This window comes from Bos grunniens, chromosome 13 (assembly GCF_055505025.1).
Source record: "Bos grunniens cultivar Pamir isolate PY7600 chromosome 13, Bosgru_T2T1.0, whole genome shotgun sequence".
NCBI lineage: Eukaryota > Metazoa > Chordata > Mammalia > Artiodactyla > Bovidae > Bos > Bos grunniens.
The window spans coordinates 37,157,241-37,171,829 of NC_141177.1; the positions used below are offsets into that span (position 1 = coordinate 37,157,241).

Sequence of the window (14,589 nt, forward strand, 5' to 3'; positions counted from 1 at the left end):
TTATCCCACGAATAAATACCACCCTAATTTACCAGTTTTTGAGCCAAAACTTTTGCATGTCATATTTCATAAAGAACATTTTCAGTGAAGACTTGACTGAATTTAAGTTAAGTAGGAAGTGCTCTCCATGTTACAGAATGCACTCTGTGGCCCAGGTCTCGCTACAGCAGGGAAGCAGGGCTGACACTGAAGAGGGAACCAGACCATGACACAAGGCATAACAGGCACCACTCACCTGCAACCCTTCCTGAGTACAAAGGTGTCACGACAGCTTTAGAAAATATGGCCAAAGAGTTTATAAAGGCAATGAAGTGACAAAAGGTACAGGGCTCTGTGGGTGAGGAGAGTGAGAAGGAAGGAGAAACAAGCTGAGTCAATCATTTTGCCTGATCATAAGAAAGACATTTACACATGGGAAAAATAAAAGTGTTAGAACATGAAGAAAAATTCATTTCCATGTTGGAATTATTCTCCCCCTTTTAGTAAGAGACCCTAATGGTTGTCTACCTTACAATTCCACATTCTAATAAAAAAAATTCATTTTGTAATCAAGATAACTTTAGGAGTAGAGTAGCTTCAAACATAGCACAAGTGCAACAATTAGGAGCAAAAAGTTCAAACTGAACTAAATTAAAATCTGGTCGGGTGAGTGTAACCCTCTCAGAAGGCTGTGCCTCCTTTACTGTGCTCTAAAATTAGCTCTTACAGAAAAAGGAGAACTCTTTACAGGAATAAAGTTTTACAAAAACAGCATAAGTGACCCAACCCTGCAGCAGTGTCTATTTAACAATATACTTTTAATAAATACAAATTTACTGCTTATTTTCTTCTCTTCATTAGAAAAGCTGAATCAATGGTCTCATAGGAGGAATCACAATATATGTAATTTTCTTGCATTTACCAATCTGAAAAAAAATCCTTAAATATGAGAGAACTCTACAACAGAGTACAAGCATGAAACCCAATTTGAAACTTGTGCCTTACCCATTAGGATGAAAGCAAATGAGATCTAAATATATATATAGTTTTGCAACCTCAAGGAACCATCATAAAGATAACACGTTACTTAAATTAGAAGACCTAGATTATAATCCTAGTTTTCACTATAGGAAGTATTAACTCCAGCAGGACACTCTGAAATAATGGTGAAAAGAGTTTGTCGGCCACTTCTTGGTGGGTAACATCAACTGCAGCTCTATCACTGTAAAAACCTGTAAGATTGTTGAAATCTGTGTAGAGTAGTGGGGCTACTTTAAGGCATTATCGTTATTACCATTAAAAACATGATGTTCCCATCTTGCACTTCAGTATGTACTGTAGAATTACTTTATGATATATGAAGGCTGCTTCATTAAAAAAAGAGTGTAAACACTTCTTTCCACAGATTTTAAACATGCATTTATGAAAATTTGTGCTTATCTGTGAAAACCGTATTAGTATGAATAAATTATCCAAATCTCAATTTTTTAGAAGTACAATCCCTAGGAACATTAAATAAAATCAAAATTTTCCCTAAAGGTGCTGCCATTTAATTGCAGCTATTCTTCAACAACACACATAAATATGAATGCCAAGAAATTTCTGTACTCAAATTATCATCCATTCTCCCTATTACTCAAATATAGTAAAACTCCTTTCTCCAAATAAACATCCTGTCCTCAGAACTTACTTTCTCTGCCCAAATGCATGTGATAAACTAAAAAACAAAAAATTCTGTTAATAAATTAAAATTGACAGCCACAAAAAGAATATTGACAATAGTAATAAGGTAAACACCATTTCCAAATTCTAAGTAAGAACTTAACAATACAACAAAATATTAAAAACAACCAACATCAACATGTTACAAATAGCCCTATGAAGCTGTTATTATTACTATCCCTCTTTCAGATAAGAAAGAGAAGCACCCAGAGAGTAATTTCTAATCAATAAGAAACCATGTCTACCTCTCTTCGTTCACACGCCCATTTTTTCACCTTAAAAAGTAAATTCATATCAACTTTTCAAAATACAGGATGAAATTAATTTCTAAATGTAAGTTTCGAAGCTAAGTACACAAATCAAATGTATGGTTGATAAATAGACGCTAATCTGATGCCTTTGAGAAAGTATTTCACCGTAGCAACTCGAGCAAAGTTCTATCAAGCGGTTTCATATAGCCTGATTACAAAATTGCCTTGCAGAATATTAAATACAGAGAAAAATTGACAAGCCACAACCATTTCAATTTCTGTAAAGTACCCCGACGGTAAATTAGAAGGAGCCAGGTAGGTGGGAAAGTATGCAAATTGCACACTGCGCATACTGACCTCCACAGAAATGAACATCACTCTTTCCCACTGTGGTCTTTGCAAACTACAACTCAGAACCTATCTCAAAAGCATTTTATATACTTAACACAAAATAAGAGACCAGATAAATATCTCATTTCCCTCCACAGTTCAGGGAAATCTTCGCGTTCCTTCAGTTCTCCAAAACTTCAAGCTTCCACTTAACATTTAGGGCAAGTTACAGCGCAGCCAAGCAGAGGGTCTCGAACGCACAGGATAGCTACTCTACAGAAAATCTTCTCAAGTTTCAACTCAGCCTAAATTAAAGACCATTTTACGTAGAAATGAGGGGGAAAACAAGATGACCTGCACGGAAAGTTGCAATACAAAATTACAGTGAAGTCTGAACAAGTCTTAAGTTTTACGTTCTGATTGGACACGACTGAGAAGCAGGTGGTAAGAGACTCCCGACCTGCCCCTTCCTCGAGCACAGGGCATCTTTAGAATTTTTTTCCCATTTCTTCCAGAGTGTGCGTGTGCTCAAGCCTCTCAGAGGAGAGTGGGCGCGTCCCAAGCACACCCAAAGCAACAGGATTCCACTTCCTGGTCCGAGGGACCCGGGCCCTCCCCGCCCGGCCGGCCGCGATCCCGGGCCCGGGCGGAGGGCAGGGCGAGGCCGCCGCAGTGCGGGCTGGACGGCTGCGCTGCCCGGACCCTGCTCCGGCTCCCAAGACCTCAGCACGGCCCTGCCCGGACCCAGCCCTGCTCGCCGCCCCGACCCGGCCCCGGCGCGCACCCAGGCCCCTCGGCCCGCGCCCCGGCCCGGCTGCGCCAGCCCGGCCCTGCCCGGCCGCGTCCTCCGGGAAGATGGCGGCCCGTGACAGGCGGGCGCGGCGCGGGTCCGAGGCGGCGGCCGGGTGCGGCGCGGCGGGAGCGTGAGCGGGGAAGAGCGGCCCGCCCGCCGCCGCGCTCACCTGTCAGCGCCGCCGCCGCCGCCGCCCGGCCGCCGACCGCCGCAGCCCCGGTGCCCGGCGACCGCGCCACACGCGGACGGGCTGTGAGGGAGGGGCGGGAGCAGGGGCGCGGCCGGCCCGGACGAGCGGCGGGGGTCGGAGCGGCGCGGGCTGACGGCGGGACAGCAGCGGCTCCTTCCCGTTTCAGGCCGAAAAGGTCTCAACCTCGCGACTCCAGCGCCCCAACGCTCCTTCCCGTTCGCATGAGAACACACAGCTCCCGCTTCCGGGACCTGCCGGAAGTCCCTCCCCTCGCGCTCGCGCGCCCGCTACTCCCCACTGGGTCCGCCGACAGGCGCTCGGCGCCCTTACGTCATGTCGACATGGCGTCTCGATTGGCCTAGCGTGGCGCTGGGTCCGCCTCCTCCTCTAGGCCTCTAGGCGCGCGTGCCCCTGCCGGTGGCTCCTGTGATTGGTGGGGGCGCGCACGCAGGCCCGCCCCGCGCACGTAGCCCCCGCCCCAGCCCGCGCACGCTGTCTGCTCAGCCCCCCGCCTCAAGCTGAAGGAGGCGCGTCAGCTGGGGTCCCTAACTCCGCCCCTTTCACTCAGGGACCCTGACTGCCGACGCCAGTCACCCTAGGGCCCTGAGCCCGCCCCCGCCCCCGTCAGTAGAGGGCCGCGACCCAAGTCCCCCTCGGCCCCGGACCCCGGCTTCTCACCCTCTCCCCGAGATCAGACTCCGCTCCGAGACTGTACGGCTGTCCGGTGGTTGGGTCAGGAAAGACCCCAAAGCGCGCTCTAGAGAAGGGGAAGGCGGCGCCCACTGCCCGTCAGCCGGCTACGTTCTCCGCGCTTTCAGAGAAAATGCCGAAGGCTGGGGACGTCTTCCCAAACCCGAGCTGGTGCCACCTACCCGACCCATTCTGAGGGGAGGGGAAACAAAGTGAAGTGTGTTCACCGGTTTTAAGCCTGATTGCCGGCGTGCCTGCTGCGCCTGGCCGTGCTTTGTGCAGACATGCTTGCGGCCTGAAGCCTGCTCAGGGTCCCCGCGACCAGCCTCACCCGTGCACCAGCGCCTCTTAGCTTTGCCTTTTGAGGGCCCAGACACCCACAAGGCGCGCCTCCGACTTCGACGTCAGGTCTGGGAAGATCACTTATCGACAACCGGTGCTGGGCGCTGACTTTCTGCTTTGGGATACGTTGTCACACCCCTTCTGAGAAACTTGCCATTTCACTAGTGCTACTCGTGGCAATGTCCCTAAGATAATCATGTAAGACAGAGTTCCTCTAAGATTCAAAGCATGTGTCAATACATATTTCAGGAGGAGGAAGTCACCTTTGGAGTTCACTTTCCAAGAGAACCTGTTGCCTACGTTGCGGAGCCCTTCTGAGGAACCTCTACATGGGACCTCACAGACTGGGGCCCAGGAAGTCATCCCCAGGCGCGGTGATGTGGTCCTCCTTTGAAAACCCGGGAACCTTCCGAAGTTGGCAAGTTAGATCTCCATTTTGTCTGCCTGTGTCTGCGTCTGGCAGAAATTTTGATGCACCGATAAATTCCTGTACAAAAGAGATTAAAGGATAGGAGAATGCTTTATATTAAAATGACGTCTCTTACTTTCCATTAATGTTGTGTGATCCCAAACAATCAAAACTGGCTTTTTTTTTTCTTGTGTGATTATCTTAACCTGTACTTCAAAAGAAGCACCCATTTTCACCTTAGGGTGTGAGGTTAAATATACCACAGTGAATTTTTATGGCATTTCTACTTAGAAAGATAAGATCAATTTTTTAAAAAACCACCTCTCATCTAAAACAGTTACAAGTTCTACCTATTCTATCCAAAAGCTGTTTCCTTTTCCTGCGTTTGGTGGTTTTGCCTGCTGTTACTTCTCTCCCAGTTAGTTTTAGTAGCCTCACAGCTGATCTTACCCACCATTCACCATGCCAGCTTACTTTTCCTTTAAAACCATCCCCCTCTGAGTTGAGACTTCTTGGTTGCCCCAGAGGGTGAAGTCCAAATTATCTTTCATGGGCTAGCACACCCTTCACAAGCTAGCTCACAGTACACACCCCCCCCCCCCCGCGCTTTTTTTTTTCTTGCCCTAGGGTTAGATACCGTAACCTTCAAATCACATTCTCTTTAACAGGCATTTTTGAAGGCCTTGGGGTAGTCTCTGGGTGTGAATATGAATGACACACAGGCTTTACACTCTATGACCCTACCGTTTACTAAAAGACCAATCAGCAGGTAGTCACCGGAGTGTGCTAAGTCCTGTTAGGGAACAGAACAAAGCGAGGAGCACTAGTTCTAGAGTGTTTGCAGTTCACGAAGTTTTGAGTGGAGTGTCTTCATTCCTGAGCACGTTGGTCTTTTGGTGTCCTTCTGCTTCCACTTCTGGTAAAGTCTAGCTTATTTTTCAAGTTACACAAGTGTCAATCATTTGTATATTTTCCATTCAGAAAATTGATTTCCCTCCTGGGCCCTGGTAGCCCTCACCACATCCCTGCTGTACTCAAGGTCTGTGCCAAGTGCTGGGGAGATGCCCCAGGGCAGCACCGACCATAAGACAGATGAACAGATAGCAAGGGATAAAGAGGAGTAAGGATTACAATGGTATGTGCACGGATTGCCCAGGTAGCAAGCACACAGGAGGGTCTGCAGCCAGCTTGGGAAGGAATCAAATAAAGAGATAAGTAGACGAAGGCCAAAGAGACCGCAGTGGAGGGGCTGTCAACACAACTTCCAGCAGGGAGAGAGGACATAGTTGAACATGACAAAGCATGAAACCAATCTGGTAAGGTGGGTGGAAGGCATGGGAGTCTGGAGGGGTAAGCATGGTAAGAACCCCAAGGGTCTTCTAAACCGCTTAGGATGTTTGAATTTGTTAGTGAGTCAAGATTTTTATTAGGAGACAAAAGAGGGCTTGTAAAAGGTTTTAAGTTCACAGAGAATCTCTGGCCCCAAAAAGTCATTGAAGTAGAAATGCAATAAGGAACTAACTTAGTCAAATTAGATGGAACTATCAAACTGAATATGACAGTAACACATTAGAATGCATTGGGAAATAAAAGATTGCATGAGTTCTTACTAAATAGAAATAAATAAGTAAAAAAAGTGATAGAGATGCAGAATAAAAAGGGAAAGGTGTTCCTTAGAGTAGAAGGCTGACTAATGAATGGAGAAGGAATTAATTATTTTTTAAATTACCATGTTGCAACTATGGTAGCATTTATTCTGGCAAGAGTCATCAGTGAATGCTGAAAATCAGTGAGTAAAAGTTGTTGAGTAAAAAGTTGTGTATGCCATTTCATGGCTTTTTAGTTGCTTATAAGTTATTGATTTCAAAGGGGGAAAAGGTATTTTTCCAGTTAAACATGATGGTGTTATCACTCACCTAGAGCCAGACATCCTGGAATGTGAAGTCAAGTAGGCCTTAGGAAGCATCACTAAGAACAAAGCTAGTGGAGGTGATGGAATCCCAGTTGAGCTATTTCAAATCCTAAAAGATGATGCTTTGAAGATGCTGCACTCAATGTGTCAGCAGATTTGGAAAACTCAGCAGTGGCCACAGGACTGGAAAAGGTCAGTTTTCATTCCAATCCCAAAGAAAGGCAATGCCAAAGAATGCGCAAACTACCGCATAGTTGCACTCATCTCACACACTAGTGAAGTAATGCTCAAAATTCTCCAAACTGGGCTTCAGCAATATATGAACCCTGAACTTCCAGATGTACAAGCTGGTTTTAGAAAAGGCAGAGGAACCAGAGATCAAACTGCCAACATCTGCTGGATCATGGAAAAAGCAAGAGAGTTCCAAAAAAACATCTATTTCTGCTTTATTGACTATGCCAAAACCTTTGACTGTGTGGATCACAATAAACTGTGGAAAATTCTGAAAGAGATGGGAATACCAGACCACCTGACCTGCTTCTTGAGAAACCTATATGCAGGTCAGGAAGCAACAGTTAGAACTGGACATGGAACAACAGACTGATTCCAAATAGGAAAAGGAGTATGTCAAGGCTGTATATTGTCACCCTGCTTATTTAACTAATATGCAGAGTACATCATGAGAAACACCGAGCTGGATGAAGCACTAACTGGAATCAAGATTGCCAGGAGAAATATCAATCACCTCAGATATGCAGATGACACCACCCTTATGGCAGAGTGAAGAACTAAAGAGCCTCTTGATGAAAGTGAAAGGAGAGTGAAAAAGTTGGCTTAAAGCTCAACATTCAGAAAACGAAGATCATGGCATCTGGTCCCATCACTTCATGGCAAACAGATGGGAAAACAGTGGAAACAGTGACTGACTATTTTTTGAGGGGCTCCCAAATCACTGCAGATGGTGATTGCAGCCATGAAATTAAAAGATGCTTACTCCTTGGAAGGAAAGTTATGACCAACCTAGACAGCATATTAAAAAACAGAGACATTACTTTGCCAACAGAGGTCCGTCTAGTCAAGGCTATGGTTTTTCCAGTGGTCATGTATGGATGTGAGAGTTGGACTATAAAGAAAGCTGAGCGACAAAGAATTGATGCTTTTGAACCGTGGTGTTGGAGAAGACTCTTGAGAGTCCCTTGGACTGCAAGGAGATCCAACGAATCCATCCTAAAGGAGATCAGTCCTGGGCGTTCATTGGAAGGACTGATGTTGAAGCTGAAACTCCAATACTTTGGTCATCTGATGCAAAGGGCTGACTCATCTGAAAAGACTCTGATGCTGGGAGGGATTGAGGGCAGGAGGAGATTGGGACGACAGAGGATGAGATGGCTGAATGGCATCACCGACTCAAAGGACATGAGTTTGGGAAAACTCCGGAAGTTGGTGATCGACAGGGAGGCCTGGCATGCTGCGGTTCATGGGGTCGCAAAGAGTCGGACATGACTGAGTGACTGAACTGATCTGAACAGTGGATAAATATGATGGACCCTATCTTAACTGAGGGGTGAAAGTTGGCATCTCGTGTAATGGTGCCCTGCTGACGTCACGTGATATCGGTAATGTCATGTTCCAGTCAAGCCACAAACTAATCATGATGGATAATCACAAACTCAAACTGAAGACATTCTACAAAACTGTCAGTCTTCAAAAATATGAAGGCTGAGGACTTCCCTGGCAGTCCCTGGTTAGGACTCTGCACTTTTGCGCTCAGACAGCTAGGGTTCAACCCCTGATCCAGGAACTAAGATCCCACAAGCCTCACGGTGCAGCCATAAAAGGCAGCGAAAGGTTGAGGAACTTTTCAAAATTTAAGGAGACTAAGGAGATATGGCAACTAAATGTAACGTATGATCCAGGACTAGATCCTTGATCAGAATAAAATTTACTATAGAGATCATAATTAGAATCTCTATATGGAATCTTCTGATCTTACAATCAAGGTTCAATTTTCCCAATTGGATTTATTTGTAAATTGTTTTGTGGCTCAGTAAGAAGATATCTTTGATCTTAGAAGATATAAACTGATGTATTTAGAGGAGAGGGATCAAGACATCTGCAAGTTTCTCTCAAATAGTTCAGTGGAATACACACATACACACTTACACAGAAAGAGAATATAACAGAACCTTAATTAGTGAACTAGATGTGAGATATGTGTTTGTAACTCGCCTGTAGATATAAGGCTCGTCAAGCAGAGAGTTTTCCTTTAGAGATATATTTGTTGTTGTTTAGTGATCAGTCATGTCTGACTCTTTGCAATCCCATGGACTGTAGCCCTCCAGGTTCTGTCCAGGGAATTCTCTAGGCAAGAATACTGGAGTGGGTAGCCATTCCCTTCTCCAGGGGATCTTCCCCACCCAAATCTGGGTCTCCTGAATTGCAGGCAGATTCTTTACCATCTGAGCCACCAGGGAAGCCCTTAGAGATATACACTGAAGTATTTATGAATGATACTGTATTATGTATATCTAGCATTTGATTCCAAACCATCTAAAGGAAGGTGAAAAGTGAAGTGAAGTCGTTCAGTCGTGTCCGACTCTTTGCAACCCCATGGACTGTAGCTTACCAGGCTCCTCTGTCCATGGGATTTTCCAGGCAATTGTACTGGAGTGGGTTGCCATTTCCTTCTCTAGGGGATCTGCCCAACCCAGAGATTGAACCCGGGTCTCCCGCATTGTAGACAGATGCTTTAACGTCTGAGCCACCAGGGAAGTAAAGGAAGGTGGTCAGCAGGAATACATAAGAAATAATGGGACAAGCTAGTGTGTTGAAAATTGTTGAAAGCTGGTGATGGATACATGGGGGCTCATGAAACTCTTCTCCCTACTTTTGAATATGTTTTTAAATTCCTCATGATAATAAAAATATGGTGATAAAATGGAGGGTTTCAATTCATTACAAATATTCCATGAGCACGTGTGGCCCAAAAAGCAGTCAGAGAGAAGGACTGCATTTCCCAGGATGTTCTACAGCCCTCCCTCAGGAGGAACAATAGGGCCAAACCTCTGGTTCTGGAAACTGAGAGGTTGGGAGGGTGGGGCAGAGCTGTGTCCACAGGTGCCAGCCCTCAGGGGGAGAAGGCCTGAGGGCCTCCAGGGGAGATCAATTTTGGCAACAGGAGCCATATCTAGAGCGAGTTTCTGAGGAACTTTTCTGTGTAGCGTATGTTGTAACACCCCGGAGCCAGTTCCTAGTAGAGACCTGGTAGATGCTTCTGTAGTTGGATTGTGTTTTCCTTTGAAAGTATCTCTGTTCTCAGCCAAGGGTGCTTCCTGTGATGGCGGCTTAAATTCCTACTATTTTTGGCAATATCTTCTGGGATAGTTGACCTACATAGTCCTGTCTGCACTGAGGCAAATGCGTCACTCCAGGCCTCAGAAAAGGTGGTATTTTCACTATGATTGCTGCCTGCCTGTCACTCTCATTGAAAGCAAGATAAGTGGATGAATCATGAGAGACATCCCGTTTGGATGTTTCAGGCAGAGGACTAGACTTAAGAAGCATGTTAAGTGCACGTTCTCCTCAGCCCCACATCCATGTCCCTCAGAGGCATTCCTCTAAGGGGAGGGAAGGTTGCTGTCTAGACACCCCTGTCTCCAGAGTTCTAGACTGTGCGTGGCTGCCACCGGACGCTGCCCTGTGTTCTTCCCTGCGGCTCTCCTGGCTTCCTTGGCCCATCTCCCCCAGGCCGGAGTTGGCCCCGCACACTCTAGGATGGAGCATGTGTGCCAGGGGGTGCTGTGCTGGCTTCTCAGTAGTCTCCCGAGAAGCGTGCCTCTCACCCCCACCCCCGCTCCAGGCTCCCCTGAGGAGGACCCCTCAGTCCTTTAAAAGCTGGGCAGCTCCTGTTGCTGCCTAGTGGTGATGAGCTGTCAGGGTCAGGGGAGGGAGCCTCTAAACACCACCTGGAGGGGCCTGAGGTTTCCCTCCCGGATTCTGAACTGAGTAGTTTCCTAGGCACACCGAGCCACTCCACCTCTGTGTGTTTCCCTTCTGAGACTCCCCTCTTCCTTCCGGCTGGTTGTCTTCCACAGTTTCCACGACTCAGCCCAGACCCTTTGACCCCTCCAGGAAGCCTTCTCTGAATCCCTGCCCAGCCCCTCCCCGGGGCGTCAGGGCCATCCACGGCTCTGCATCACAGTTCCTCCTGCTTTGAGTAGGAGCACCAGTGTGTGTGGTCGTTTATCTCCTCCTTAGGAATTTCGCAAACGCAGGAACTTCATTCATCCTCATTGTTATTCATCATTCATAGATGTCTGCTGAACTGAACTCGTTCCAGCTCTGCAAGCTCACCCACCAGCCTGTGGCAGGTTTTTGTCCTTTCTCAGTGAGCTGCTTCTGACACCATTCACCACAATGAGTCCAGCAGGCTTGGAATCCTTATCATTTGCACTTTTTTCCCCCACTAGATTCCATGGTAATAGCAATTTTTGTTTCCTTGTTTATTGGTTTTGATATCATAACATTTGGAGAAGGAAATGGTAACCCATTCCAGTATTCTTGCCTGGAGAATTCCATGGACAGAGGAGCCTGGCAGTTTGCAGTCCACAGGGTTGCCAAGAGTAAGACAAGACTGAGTGACTTAACACAACAACCATCATAACCTTAAATAACATATACTACAGTTGTGTGACTATTTTCCACACATCAGCATTTTCCTCTGGATATATTTTAGTCACTTTGATCAGACTTGGGAGACTGTTTCCTTGATTCGGTTAGCGCAACACTTAAGTCTCATCGGAAGCACAGCCATCACAGTCAGACACAGAACACCAGACGTGGCGCTGCAGCCTGAGGGACGACTGAAGTTCCATTTGGAGGCATCTTTGAACTCACTGAGCAGACATCACGAGCAAAGCTTACCCTCCCAAGTTGAAGAATCTTATGGATAAAACGTTATCACCGAAATTAAATGGTGGCAGACATGTCCAAGGAATGTTGCAGGGATTTGACCCTTTATGAAACGTGTGATAGATAACTGTGTGGAGGTGGCAACTGGTGGGCAACACAACAGTCCTGGGATGGTGGCAGCACGAGGAAAGAGCGTCACCACGTTAGAAGCCAGGGAAGAAGCACGAACAATGGCTATGTCACCAGCGAGATCAACAGCATGCATCCCCTCTCCACACTTCACTAGGAGAAAAATTGACTCGTGTACATTTTCTTACTGAACTTTTTTGTTAAATAAGCTTTCATAATAGTCATCCAAAAAAAAAAAAAAAACACCACAGCAGGCACCACAGTTGGAGTTGCCACCAAGAAAGTAAGTCTAAACCAGTGTATGTCCATTCTTTTTACCTTCAGTTTCTAAGGGTAACGTCTTCTGACCTTGTACCCTGACTCTGGGTGTATTACCCTCTTTGAATACACAGTCTCCACACATTTGTTAACGTGAACAAATATGCAACACCTACACACATAAAGACAAATATGCATCACAAATTTTTCATTATGTCAGATGTTTCAATTTATCTTTTTCTTTGGAAGTATCTCCTCACATTTAGGATTAAAATATTTTTCTAACAACCAAGTTTCACTGAAGTCCTAGTGAAATAGCCATTATCTTACATATGGGAAAAGTGAGCTAATGTAGAGTTTTCACACTTTTGAAAAAAAAAAGCCAAGGCCCATAATAAGAAATACATTTTATGGTACAGGCCATTATACACACACGCACGTGTGCGCACACACACATACACATACATACACATGAAACCAAAGTTTCATGAAATATTGTTAATGGTGGCACACCTTTGTGAATGTACTTAATGCCACAGATTGTACACTTAAAAATGATTAAAATGGTCAGTTTTATGTTATATATGTTTTAGCACAGTTTTTAAGAAGTTTTATGAGGTAATATTTACCCTTACTTTATGCCATTTTCTTTGATCTCTTCTATTTTTGTTAATTCTAGTTATCATCCTTTAAGTTGATTTATGACTCACCATGATCACCGCTGGCTGGTGAAATGCTGACCTGAGGACTTGGAAGGTGAACTTGTTCACTCCATTTTCATACAGTTTACTGGGCTGGTGGCTTTTCCAAAGCATTTGAAATAGCTGCTGCTCCACCGTTACTTCCTGAAGAACCCATGGATGGAAGAGCCTGGCGGGCTACAGTTCATGGGTTTGCAGAGAGTTGGACATGACTGAGAAACTTTATTACTATTCAGTTCAGTTCAGTCGCTCAGTCACGTCCGGCTCTTTGCGACCCCATGAACCGCAGCACACCAGGCCTCCCTGTCCATCACCAGCTCCCGGAGCCTACCCAAACTCATGTCCATTGAGTCGGTGATGCCATCCAACCATCTTATCCTCTGTTGTCCCCTTCTCCTCCTGCCCTCAATCTTTCCCAGCATCAGGATCTTTTCAAATGAGTCAGTTCTTCCCATCAGGTGGCCAAAGTATTGGAGTTTGAGCTTCAGCATCAGTCCTTCCAATGAATATTCAGGACTGATTTCCTTTAGGATGGACTGGTTGGATCTCTTTGCAGTCCAAGTGATTCTCAAGAGTCTTCTCCAACACCACAGTTCAAAAGCATCAATTCTTCTGTACTCAGCTTTCTTTATAGTCCAACTCTCACATCCATACATGACTACTGGAAAAACCACAGCCTTGACTCGATGGACCTTTGTAATTATTACTATTACTATTAATAAAAAGGAGTGAGTAAAATCAAGCTAGCAATTCCCTGTATATGTGTGTATGAAACTGAACTGAAAACTGAAGCATTCACTCAGTGGTGTCCAACTTTTTGTGACCCTGTGAACTATAGCCCATCAGGCTCCTCTAAGATTTTCCAGGCAAGAATACTAAGTGCATTGCCATTTCCTTTTCCAGAGGGTCTTCCCCACCCAGATCTCCTGCATTGCAGGCAGATTCTTTACAGTCTGAGCCACCAGGGAAGTCCATGTGTGTATAAGTCACTATTTTTGAAGGCCAAGTTTGGGGCCATGTTTAGAAAGTATGACATAATTGTATAAATTATATCTTAACTTGCAAATCTTTCCTTCCTTAATTTGACGTCTGTAAGTATGTGATTCTGTAGATTACTATTTTTATCTTTAGCACTAGAGGTTATAAATGCTGAAGGCATCTTCAGGGATCAGAGAGTTAACAGAAACATGGGGACTGGCTGGGGTGACATAAGGGAGTTTGCCCAGCCTGGAGGCGCTCAGAGTCCAATAAAAACAAACACACAAACTGCTGTGTCCACAGGGGTCTTTATGTAACCCACAGCCTGTGTTTGAGATCTCACTTACACACAGTTGTTTCAAGAGGTTTGACCATGAAAGCCAAGAAGGGAAAAGTAGGTTCCCTACTTTCCCTACTGAACAGTAGGTTCAGGGAGTGACCACGGAGTGATAGGAGAGACTTTTAAGAAGCAGAAAAATTGAATACACAGAATGGGAGCATAGCAAACATCACAGCAGTGTTCTGAATTGTTGCAATCCTGGTTTTGGATCTGTAATATTAATACTGATGAGGGTGTTATTTGTAGTTCCTATCAGTAATGTAGAATTTTATCCAGCACTCCATAGTGCTTTTATATAATATTAGTAATTATGACTGCCATGTCTTTACCATTTTGAATGTATAAGATGTTTTCCACTGCACAGTCTCAGATCCCTAAAATGACAGTGGAATGTCAATTACCATCATTTCCACTGTATAGGTAAGGAAAGGGAACCCAGAGATGTAAACTAATCTGCCAGCAAGTGGGAATCCAGACTTCCAGACTCTGTACGTTTTCCATCGCCCCATACTGTGTTCCGCATCTCTGTCCACAGAATGGAGGTCCAATCATGAAAACCTCACATCTCACTAGGTGGAAATTTTTTCTGCTATACCTTACCTAATGTGGCAAAGTGGAAGACAAATAACTTTCTATATAAAGAAGCAATCAAAC

The 14,589-nt window shown here is 45.3% G+C and overlaps 1 protein-coding gene and 1 long non-coding RNA gene across 5 annotated transcripts in view; one reads left to right on the forward strand and one right to left on the reverse strand.

The window, feature by feature from the left end:
• The window catches only part of LARP4B (La ribonucleoprotein 4B), a 90,691-nt gene extending 86,618 nt beyond the window's left edge, over window positions 1-4,073 (reverse strand). For 2 of the 4 annotated variants that reach the window (XM_086333573.1, XM_086333572.1), the window contains exon 1: window positions 3,245-3,511. The gene's annotated coding sequence lies outside the window, so the exon portion shown is untranslated. Of the gene's footprint in view, window positions 1-3,244; window positions 3,533-3,943 lie in introns of those variants that run through there. The other 2 variants (XM_086333571.1, XM_086333570.1) reach the window with 2 other exon arrangements.
• Window positions 4,074-4,127: 54 nt separating this feature from the next.
• Window positions 4,128-4,829, forward strand: LOC147360753 (uncharacterized). Its single transcript, XR_015139404.1, has 2 exons — window positions 4,128-4,363; window positions 4,547-4,829. It is a non-coding gene; the product is annotated as an uncharacterized LOC147360753 (long non-coding RNA).
• Window positions 4,830-14,589: the final 9,760 nt, after the last annotated feature.